The sequence below is a fragment of the Cydia pomonella genome, chromosome 3 (assembly GCF_033807575.1).
Source record: "Cydia pomonella isolate Wapato2018A chromosome 3, ilCydPomo1, whole genome shotgun sequence".
Classification (NCBI taxonomy): domain Eukaryota; kingdom Metazoa; phylum Arthropoda; class Insecta; order Lepidoptera; family Tortricidae; genus Cydia; species Cydia pomonella.
Window position 1 is genome coordinate 4,375,167 of NC_084705.1, and position 12,468 is coordinate 4,387,634.

The following is a 12,468-nucleotide window of genomic DNA, read 5'->3' on the forward strand; positions in this document are numbered from 1 at the left end:
TTCACTGCGTTAACTACGATTGGTAATATGATTTTTAGTCCTAAGTAAACTTACCTTACCAAGGCATCTTGTTTACTGTAATGTTGCTATAGTTTGTGTCATCCACGATGACGCGCAGATTAGTCGAAACTAACCTTTAATAACATGACATTACGAGTCAAGCGTCGTCGAGATTGACACGATCTATACAATAAAAAGAGGCTGTATTTATATTAGACATTTTTAAAATTACTCGTCAATGGAAATTATCTCAGTGTACCTTATAAAAAACAATATTGCAATAAGCACTGGATTAATGAATAGTTTCTACAAGTAGGCATTGACAACGTTCCGAAGATCAAATAAAAATAAGCATTTTTAGTAATGTGTAATTAGGTGTAACGAAATTAACCCAACTTTATTGCAATGTAATGTAATGTGTATCATTAAAACAAGGTATGCAGTAACCTTTTTCACAAGTGATACATCTAGTCCTAATTTTTTTAAATCTTAACACAGCAACGCTTCTGCTTTCGGTCAGTCTACATTTTGCGTAGCACCCAACGCACCGCTTTCTAACACGATTCTGGATGAAAACGTGCTAAAAATAGAGAGCTAACTAAAGGTAATGCTAACAAGCAAAATAGTTAGTTTCATTTCGAATTTATAAGCAGAGGAACACAAATAGCATAGCCGAAAAATTAAGATACTAAATGGATTTAATTTTTTTAAACTTTAATATGCAATATAAAATTAACACTAGACTAAGAAACTTATTCTGATTTATTTGTATAGATAGTACTATTCTACAATGTACGTATAGCAAAAACTGTAGTAAGTATAGTATAATATAAACAATAAGAAAAAGTATAGATAACGCTTAATCTAACAAAATATACAACATTAGAAAATACATACGTACAATATTTAGTGATAGGTTAAGTAATAGGTGACTGCCTCGAAGACGGTAAGTACATAAAAAGGTACCCCTTTAAGTAGTTTTCGGATAAATGGGAATAAAAGTCACATACGAAAGAAAAAAGCGACTAAGGGCTCCAGTGCCCAAGGCTGGCCGCTATAATTTAAGGATGTTTGAGAAGACTAGGCTAGCGTGAAAATGAAATTCGTTCGCTTTGACGATGAGACAGTCTACTGTGTGAATGACAGCGTTACAACCAATACTCTGTGCGAAAAGAGAAGAGTCGTGGAATGTATGGGGCCCGATACATTCCACGAGTCTTCTCTTTCCGAACAGACTACCGCTGGTGAATCCAGAGCGTTAGTCTACCATTGCTTGAGTACCGATATTTCTACGTGCACATGTACCTTTAAGTAATTTTCGGATGTTTAGAAAAACTAGGCTGGTCGTGAAAATGAATGTCGTTCGCTTTGACGATGCAACCGTCCACTGTGTGTATGACAGCATTGCAGCCAAGTCGCTGGTGTGTGCCGCATTGCCAACGCGTCCTCTTGCCGTTGCTCCGATGGCGGTGGTACTTGTACCCCTTGTAGTAGAGACACGGACCACCGGTGTTAGTCACTCCGAATATTATGGCTGAAAAAATAGTTCCGATGAGAAAGAACATTTTTTAAACTGAGGTAAATGTGGAGAAGACCGTCTATAAGTTATTTCGTCGCTTCTTACTCTTGTATTTAAATAAAAGAAATAATTATCATTTATTTTCAACGAAGGCCCATACATACATATCTTACAAAGTAACATACATACAATAATGAAAATCTATTGACGACGCAGTTTTCGGTTGCGCCACCTGTGCTTTGGGTGTATTTATATGCAGACTCCACCTACAAAAGGTCGATAGAGCAGAATGAGTGAAGCTCTTCCTGTCTGACTGAGTCTGAGCAACTTGAGTACTTGTACAAATAGGAAAGCTCAAGGCAAGCCTCAATGACGGTCTTCTTAACCAAAAATTTTATTTGCTGGTCTTTCCCATTTTATCTTGAATATAATTTATGTTTAATATGTTTTACAAATTCAGAAGTTATGAATCGAATTAAATAAATCGAAGAGTAAATAAAAATACACAATAGTCAGAAAATACTTCTATTTAAATTAGAAATACATTGTAAAATGGCGCAAATATCAGTGGCGGAATGTGCATAGAACTTGATTAACGCTTGGTTTACTGCTTTTCTACAGCTCTTATACAAAAAGAACGATCAATTGGCGTTTGTCCATCTGATTAAGGTGTTCCCGACTTAGTCTACACTTGTCTCATATAGACGCGAATTTTCTAACATTAAGAAATTTAAGAACATCTATGGGGCATCTATGGAATGCTTCTTGCCTACTACACTTGGTATTGGTACATATACCATGGCGGAGTTTCGAAGCTTCTGACACGAATTATATGCAGTTTGAATCGTTCAAACGCAATTTGTCTATTTGATCATTAATTGCATGGTTATGTGTTGCATGAATTTTGACGACACAACTCCCCACAGTGTGTACCATGGCGGGACATCGGAGCCTTTGATGGGTACCACAACGCCAGCGGATCTTAATGCCGCTAGCGCTGCTGGAAACCTTGTGGTACTTGTATCCTTGGTGGACCAGGACTATGCCGCCTTGACGGGATCTAATGAATGTTGCTGTAACAAAAATACTTATAAGAAATTTAAAAAATATCAATAGACAAGCTTAAAATATGAATTATGCTTGTTCATTGCATATTACTTTTTCAATTTAATGTCATAGTGTTGTTTATTTGGTTCGAGGACGTTTTATAAAATAAATAACGATGAAAGTTTTAAGGACTTTTGTACTACTAACAATGGTAATACTTAAGCGGGGTGGTAATGTACTTAATGATATTTATCAAATATGAATGGCCGCCTACTTAATAAATATTCGTATCTTGTAATGACTAGAACTTATGTACATACATACATACATATAATCACGCCTATTTCCCGAAGGGGTAGGCAGAGACCACGGATTTCCACTTGCTACGATCCTGACATACCTCTTTCGCTCTTTCTTTTTTTTCTTTAGAACTTATGTATAATGTAAATACTGCTGATGGTTGTGTGGTGCACTTAATTTGACCACACAGTTTTCTATGACATGTATCATGGCTTTGCACCCAAACTTGCGACGGTCGCAGCATCTCCATCTTGACTTGACGCCAACGGAGCTGTGTAAGTGAAACTTGTACCCATTGTAGTGTAGGAGACGACCGCCAGTCTTGCAGAACTCGTATACCATGTCTGAAAAAGTTAAATGTTGGTAATGGATACATGATCAAAGTGGCTTGTCTATCTAGATCTAATACCGAGTATAGATATAGAGACACATGACAAAAACTGAATCAGTAGAAGACTCTGCACTGCCGGACATCACGACCTCTGGACTATCAACATATTTGTTATTGCTGTGGCAGAAGATGCCACTCTGGTATAGGACAGTCATCGCAGACGTTGCAATCAACCTCCAACCAAGGTCACATCATTCCACAGAGCGCGCTAATAGACCAAGGTTCCGAAGAATCATTTATAAGCGAGAAAGCGGCTCAACTGCTCAAGCTTGACCGACAACATGTAAGGGGAAGCATCACGGGCTTGGGTCCTATGAGAACAGAAATCAACTACGTCTGAGAGCTACAAATAAAATCACAGCGGGATAAAACATTTGTCCTACTGGTCAAAGCTTATGTTATGTAGAAACAGCTGACCAAGAAGTTACCCAAGAAGCATATTGTTCAACAACCATGGCCTCATTTACAAGGATTACAGCTAGCAGATCCTGATTACAACAACAATGGGTAACAATGAGTTGCTCGGATGCAACATTTAACTTGATCGTACCTGACGCTGAAACAATCATCTGCAATAGATAATCTGGCTGATGATGATGTACAATATTTTATCAGGTATAAAAAGTGTGTTTGGTTAGCGTTTAATTTCTTACTCTTGGATTTCACGGCTAAATACTGGATTTCTATAATTCTTGCCAATTTGTAGACTCACCTAGTTACAATATAAATTTCCATACAGTTACAATTAAAATGACAACGTGTGTAAATAATATATATAAATCCTGATTTATTAGTAAGACATATATTAACAATACATTCAAAAAGGATTAAAATATAATGTCGCGATACCGCCTATTGTAGTGTTAGAAATACCCACTAATACCAACTTTAGTGGCTACATCTTTGGCTTACAAATATTTCATGTGTCTCAGTGACTTTTGAAAGGGCTATTGCGTTGCATCCCAGCCAATGGTATATAACTCCCACAATGCAACAGTGTCTTGTAGTGGTACTAATACCACTTATAGTAGGTATAGCGAGGTGCAAAAAAGCAGGAACATATTTTATGAACGAGTTCTATTCATATTGCAAGTCACACATCACGAAGTGTCCCTGCAATTTTGCAGCCGGCTGTACATATTTATATTACAACACAGTAGTACTAATACCACTTTTAATATACCGTTACAAAACAGTTTCATGAATATGTTCTCTGGTAAGCTTTATTACAACGTCATCCACAGTGAGGGCTCTCGCGTTGCACCCCAACCGTTGGTGGGTACCACACTGCCACCTGGTCTTAAACCCGCTGTTGCTCTGGTAGTGATATTTGTACCCTCTGTAGTAGAGAACGCGACCGCCTCTTCTTGACTTCGTGTAAATTGCTGTATATCAATCAAAGTAAGGGTTAGTTGTATTTTGATATTGTGATACTGTTGAGTAGTAGTAGTAAAATAGAGAAAATCTCATTAGCAAACTTTTAAGAAAAAAAAAACATTTATTACGCTTACATTTTAGACACAAAGATTCATTCACACGTGTTCATGCATAAAAGGGATTGGGTTAATATTCCCCACGTTGGTTAAAAGCGGGTTGGAACTTTATATAGGTACGCCTAGCTAAAAAAAAGTGCATTTCCTACTCACTTTACATCATTTAATTTCTACATATATGCAGACAGCCTAGCCAAGATGGGCCCTTTGCTTTCTTCACGATATTGTATTATTATCTTATTAATTACTATAAATCTATGATTTCAAGTTAATCTAAACATGAATTATGGTTGTGAGAATTGCAAAACTTGACTACGATGTTCTCCTGTGTGTAAAGTATCGCTTTGCATCGCAGACGAACGCGTGAGCAGCACTGCCACCGCATTTTCGTGCCCACCTTGTTTTTGAGGTGATACTTATGCCCCTTGTACAGCAGAATGCGACCACCGCGAGCAGATGGTGCATAAAAGGCTGAAAAATAAAAATAATGATTAAAATATGGTATTGCACTAGACAAATTAGGTAAATATTACACGGGAGATAAGTGCAATGAATAGTCACGATGTTCTTTATAACGTACTTACATTGTATGAGCCTTGTTATCACACATTAAGACATAATTAACCACCAACCAACCAACCAGCTTTTATTAATTCCACGAGTCTCGTTATTTAATAATCTCTAATATTTTCGCAAGTTTTTAGTGCCTAATTCGATTGTACATATCTGGGATAATGGGAACGTGCGAAGTGCATGGTGGGGGTAAGTAAAGCGATCCCAGCGCATGAGGTGGTAAAATTAGAACTAACTGCAGATAGAGTCTTTAACATTTCCTACAAGTTATATGGCTCGAAATGAAACTTTAATTTAAGATTACTCCTGAAATATTCATTTAAATTGTATGGTGTAAGGGACCATTGTAATCTGTATGAAATGCTTAATACAACTAACGTATTTAATTTGATAATCATTAATACTGTATCAATGTAAAATAGCTTTGCAAATACCACATATTAGGTGATCTTTTTGTATATGTTAAAAATGGGTATAGTAAGTTTTCCTTAAAAGATAGACATACACCATCGGAGACTTTTTTGTAGACCAATAAAAGAGGGACTAACCTACCATACATTGTGTTATTATAGCTCAAACGGATTAGACAGCGTTTTCGATTAAAGCACCTAGCCAGTGTGATTTTTTCGGACAACAGCTTTATATTTCAACCAATTTACACAAAACCTTAACAAGTTATATACCTAAACCTCCCTCAAGAATCACTCTATTGATAAATCAAAGTCGTATGAAAATCCGTTCAGTAGTTTTTAGGGTTCCGTAGCCAAATGGCAAAAAACGGAACCCTTATAGATTCGTCATGTCCGTCTGTCTGTCCGATTCTGTCACAGCCACTTTTTAGTTTTGGAGTTGCGTTATAAGATGTAGTGAATTTACATTTCCCCCTAGATTTGCGGCTGCTAGGTTGCGTGAAAGTCGTGCACATAGCGAATAATGCGTCATAAAAGTTCGGCTAGGTGTACGAGATGGTACAGTCAAAAGATTTAATTTGTGACCCATTTCGTACCTTGTCACAGTGATAATAATAATAATTTGTTTTGTAACGGTATATTAAAAGTGGTATTAGTAGTACTGTGTTGTAATAGTGATAATATTTTTAAGTGGTAATAGTATGAGGTCTCTAGCGAATTTTATATTGTTTGTCACTGTGACAAGGTACGAAATGGGTCACAAATTAAATCTTTTGACTGTACATAAGCAAAATAAATGTAATGATATCTGTCAAAAGGTCAAAAAAATTAATTTCAGTACAGAAATTACGTCGTATATCTAAGCATAAGCGTTAACGGTATATAAACCTAAGATTAAAATATACATGTGTAATGTAAAGTTTGTGAGAAGAGCCGTGGAATGTATGGCGCCAATACATTCGACGACTCTTCTCTTTACGAACAGACTCTGGTAGATAGAAGAGTGGAAATATAGTTCTTTATTTTATTAGACCCTAACGCGAGGTAGCTTATTACAATACAATACAATAACAATAATAATTTAATTCAGAAAATTAATACCATATACATATTACATTAAAATAACAATATAAATTAAGATAAAAATTAAAATTAAATATGTTAGTAACAATGGGTAACCTTAAGAAACTATGTTAGTAAATAAATTGGTAAAATTAATTAAAATTACAATTACATATGAATAACACTTTAAAAAATTATTTCCCCACTGAAAAAATATTTTATTATTTTTATTGTATTGAGTTACTGCTATTCTGTAGAAGTCGAGTCGGTTAAATCAACTACTAACAATGGTTCATTGTTTAACTCAGTCATCTCAATCAAATCTCAGTCCCCTGCGGCACTGATGTCGACGCCCTCGGACACCACGGGCTCTCCTGCCAAAGGAGCGCCGGCCGCTTCTCTAGACACGCCGCGCAACGATATTCTCCGCCGGTCTCTTGCCAGCGTGAACGTGCCAGCTCTTCTTGAGCCAGCTGGTATTGTAAGAGACGATGGTAAGAGACCGGACGGAATGTCACTAATTCCGTGGAAGATGGGACGGGTGCTGGTGTGGGACGCCACATGTGTAGACACCCTAGCCCCGTCTCATCTCCACGGCACAACTGCAAAAGCCGGCGCGGCGGCAGAGGCGAACGAAAAATTAAAAAAAATCAAATATAGGGGTCTCGGCCCCGAATACGATTTCGTACCTTTTGGCGTCGAGACCCTTGGCCCGTGGGGACCGAATGCATCTACACTATTCAAGGAATTATCCAAAAAAATAGCAGACGCTACCGGTGATCATAGAGCTGGCAGCTTCCTCGCACAGAGAATAAGTATTGCGATACAACGAGGAAATGCTGCCAGCATCTACGGTACCATGCCGCAGGGGGATAGTTTTTAATTATTTATTTTAAGATTAGTTTATTTATTTTTAGATTTAGATTTTAAGTTTTATATGTATTATGTTGTGTTTTTATAAGTTCTTAAAAAATAATGTTTTGTATTGTTCATTTATAATTTAACGTATCAAATAGATATTCTTATGATTTTGGGCCATGAGTGGGCCTCTGCTGTTTTCGCTACCTTACCTATACATAGGGTTGTTTGTTTTTAGTTTGAGCATGACGTTGATGCAGTCCTGTTTGACACTTTGTTGGCAGTGAACCACTAACAGAAGTGACCATAAATTTTCTTGAACTGATCCTCGTGTTTGCTCTTCAAATGGTTTTTCAGCGCAGACGTTCCAGCAGCCTTGCCCTCACCACCGCGAGATAGTTTTGATTTGCAGAGTTTACAAATTGCGTGCCTTGGGTAGTCCACGTCTTTTTCAAAAAACAGCCAAACAGGCGATCTTTTTGTTACGGTTTTTTGCTTTTCAATAATCGCAAGCACTAAAGAACCTTCAAAATAACAAAAAAAATATAATTAGCCTTAGCTCATACTATTGTTAATGTAATTATAATTAGCAGATAGCTTCTATTTAGCAGTCCTTACACTGGCACCGAAAACATTTAAACACTTACAATATTCAAATAATGTATTTTCATTGTAATGTTTAAAGACCAAAGCTATAATGTATGCTATTCAATGCGCACTCTCTATAAAAGTGTGCCTATAACTAGAACCGTCTCGCAAACCTGAACCGAACATCGAATGAGATGAAATTTACTGCATTTTAGGCAGAAAGGCTGACCAAAGTCAGATATCCGGTATTCGGTCAACTCTCTATCCGTTGCCTACGCTAGCGTCAAGTCAAGTAAGTTTGAGTTGAGTTTGTGTTGTTCTATCTTAAGTTATGATTGTGATTGTGGGTGGTAGCTACAACGTTTGAAAAATATTTATTGTTGTTATAATAGTAATAATTTATTTATTTAAGACCATCAGGGATCATTGCGTTGGTAAAATAATCTTATCCAAGTGTTAGAACTATCCATACATAACTATACTTAGTAACAATACTGTTCAATTATTTATGTCATCGTATCGAAATCATACATTTTCGTTTCTAATTATCTACACGGTCCTTTTATTGGAATCTCGTGATTGTGATTCTCATTTGATTTTATAACGACGTCGTCAATCGTAGTTACAGAGGCGGTACAGCCCGCCCTGCGCTGATGGGTGCCGCATTGCCACTGAGTTCTGAAGTTATTGTGTCTCTTCACGTGGTATTTGTACCTGTTGTAGTACAGAATGCGACCACCTTGTCGCGATACTCCGAAGTAAGCTGAAAAATAACATTTTTAGTACCTAGGTAAATGTTACCTTAAATGTGTTTCCCTGTTTATTGCACCATGGTAAAAATACAAAAGTAGTTACATAAGTTACATTTCGAAATAAATTAAATATAAATAAAATAACATTTAAACTACAACCTATAAAACTAAATCTGAAATAACCCCCCCTGGATCGCACCTGGCTCAAAGGTGCGCTGCGTTTCCTCGCTGACCCGCTATGAAGACCTGCTGACCCAGATACGACCCAGAGCGAGGACTCCTTGTCACCGATAACAGTGACCATTCCCGAGCCGCGGTTTCTATGGGTGCCACAGTGCCTAGCGGTCTTATTGCCCGTCTCACTTTCTCGTGGTGCTCGTAGCCTCTGTAGAACTACATCTTATTGCCTAGATGTGACGTCCCGAAAAATAACACTGAAATTTGATATTCGTTTTATTATATGTTTTTTTTTTAAATAAGCAAACGTATTGAAGAGGATACTCATGTTTACAATCAGCTCCGAGTAAGCCCGCTCTATCTTAACGAAAGATATTTTAAGGATGCATCCGAGTAAATAATTTGATATTATGTACAATGCCGCCTCTGCATTTCAGGTACATCATTTTACACTTTACTTTTACTTCACTAAACAATTCATCCTCTCCGATTGCTAAGCATATAGTCCGGTATTCCACTATCATGTGGTACCAAGTATGTACTACATATATCCCAAAAGATCAAATCACAGGACCATGATTTCATCACAGTTCATGTGCTCTCAAAAACTCGCTCTCATATCGAAGAGTCCCTGTACAACCGGCACGGCGATGGGTCCCGCAATGCCACTTGGTTTTACCATTCTTCTCCTGCTTGGGGTGGTATTTCTATCCACGGTGGTAGAGCACCTTGTTTCGTAGTTGGGATGTTCCGTAGTAGAGGTCTGCAAGAATGATCTTTGTTAAGGTGCATTGCACATCGCAGCTAATTTCTGTGAAGCCACACTGGCAACACGGTGACATTAGGAAACTTATCTAGTTTCTCACTGTTGCACAGTGTTGCTCCGCAGTTGCTCCACAAAAGTTGTAGATGCACCTTTAGATGTTGGGTGGTCCTCGTCGTAAAAACAAGCACAATGCAGTAAAAATCGTTCTGTCCAAAACCTACAAAAATTGTATCATGGGATTAGAAAAAAATGTAGATAAAAAAAAAGTATGATAAAATTTGTGTTAATCAGGTAAATGTCGTTCCCGGTTCTTTTTTAACTCTCCCACCTACCTCTCTCCGACACATTACAATATGACGTCATTACGAAGAAAAGGATTTACCTGAAACAAGAGAAAACATACCTTATTATACAGCTCTTAATACCACAGCATATCATTATGTGTCGAGCTTATGTCGTCGTACAATAAATACTTCATGATTTTATTCATAAAAGTAATGCCACCAGTAAAAAGGCAAATTTCCACGACTCTCCGCAAAAAACTAATGTAAGGACGCTTAGTACGAATAATTTCGTATATTGACCCGCCTGATGTCCTTATCTCTTTCGCACGCGCGTAATGAAATTGCTATCCCACCCATATGCCGATGGTCATTGGCGATGTGTGAGCGAGATAGCAATATAGTTATACGCGTACATTAGATACCTATAGGAAATGGTGGATCAATGTATGAAATTCTTATTCCTTAGTGTCCATACTTTATGTAATATAGAATTTGGAAACTAATTAATTACTTGGCGCAACACATAATGAAAACTGTTTCAAATGTCTTAAAAATATAATTCAGATTAAAAAAACCATGTGCCAAAACATACCAAGTATTTCAAATCAATTATTAGGCATATCAAATTAAAATACAATATGCAAATCAAAATAAATATTTTGAAATATTAAACTACCTAACCTTATTTATAAATTTTAACCTAATTACTTATTTTACAGTCCACGTCAAAAATATGACATGTTAACATTTAATTAAGTACAAAGAAGAAAGAAAAATACAAAGAAATCTTGAACGTCGACTGTATATTTTACGCATACTCAATATAGTACATTTCAATGCAAGTGTACAAAGTGTGTTATTTTTTACGAGTGCCGACATATATTTTATTTATTTATTTACACAAATAATTCCAACAGCTGTAAAAGATACATTAAACTTTTTAGATAGTAATACAGAGCCAATTACAGGAACTCGCAAGTAGAAACTGTATATATAATTACACAGTACACATTTAATACAAAAGCACATGTATTACAAGATATTACAATATGGAATATATTAAATTTACAATTTATATAAGAGACAAAAAAAAAAAACATTTATAATTTATGAGCCATAGGCGAATAAAAGACACAGGACAAGTAAATAATGACACTTGCACACGTACATTGAACGACGTTTTTTAATACATTTTCGAAAAATGACAATAAAACAAATATTGGTTACTTACATACTTTACAGTTACGAATTTTTCCTTAAACTTATATGTTAATTCAGCAATATACAATACGTTCAGCGATGTTTTACATTGCAATATGATAGCTCGCAATCTGATTGTTTGCTCACTGTTCCGAAGATGTGAAGGTCGCCCTATATATGGCTTACTGTACGACCTTCTACACAAGCAACCTGTGGGCTGATTATACTCATAAGCGGTACTGCGCTCTGCGTGTTCAATATAATAACGCTTTCAGAATGCTGATGGGGCTGCCCAAATTCTGTAGTGCATCGGGCATGCATAGGGAATGTTCGCGGAGGCACACGGGTAGACTACTTCTACACCACCATGCGCAAGCGAGCTATATTCCTTGTGCGAAGAGTGAGGGCCAGCTCTAACAGCATTCTGAATGTGTCAGCAAAAAGAGTTGATTGCCTGTAATAACTGCTGCTTAATACACGCACGCAGGAATAAATGAATAAATGTATAGTTATAGTTATTAAGTACAGTATATGTAGTTATGTATAGTTCTAACACTTGGATAACACTATTTATTTTACTAACACAATGATCCTCGATGGTCTTAAATAAAGAAAAAAATATTGTATTATTATTATTATCTCACAAAAACACTCTCACAGTTTAAGTAATTTTTTTTCCATACATGGAAATTGGAAACCGGCGCCCGCCATTGAAAATGGCGGGCGCCGGTTTTAATTTTTATTTTTTCTGTTAACGACAACGTGGCAATGATAGTTATATTCAACTAATAATTTAAAAAAAAATGTTTTAGTGAAATATCGTATTATATAACATTTAATTTATATAATAACAAAAAAATATGAACTTCGTTTAATAATATTTAGGACGTAGTAAACGTGTAATGGCGAAATAAATATTTTATAAAGTTTTTGGACATCCAAACTCTTTGGTGTGGATGTATGGATTACGACCAGACATAAATTTAAAAAAGTTAGAAAAGCACAAAGCACTAGTTCGCAAAAACTAACATTTGACTGACCCTTTAAA

At 36.4% G+C, this 12,468-nt stretch overlaps 2 long non-coding RNA genes across 2 annotated transcripts; both read right to left on the minus strand.

The window, feature by feature from the left end:
* Positions 1-2,028: 2,028 nt before the first annotated feature.
* On the minus strand, positions 2,029-6,816 carry LOC133515842 (uncharacterized). Its single transcript, XR_009799089.1, has 2 exons — positions 3,087-6,816; positions 2,029-2,592 (listed from the first exon to the last, which is right to left on the minus strand). It is a non-coding gene; the product is annotated as an uncharacterized LOC133515842 (long non-coding RNA).
* Positions 6,817-8,596: 1,780 nt separating this feature from the next.
* Positions 8,597-11,994, minus strand: LOC133515843 (uncharacterized). The gene is made up of 3 exons (XR_009799090.1): positions 11,452-11,994; positions 10,269-10,318; positions 8,597-10,153 (listed from the first exon to the last, which is right to left on the minus strand). It is a non-coding gene; the product is annotated as an uncharacterized LOC133515843 (long non-coding RNA).
* Between the last annotated feature and the right edge of the window lie 474 nt (positions 11,995-12,468).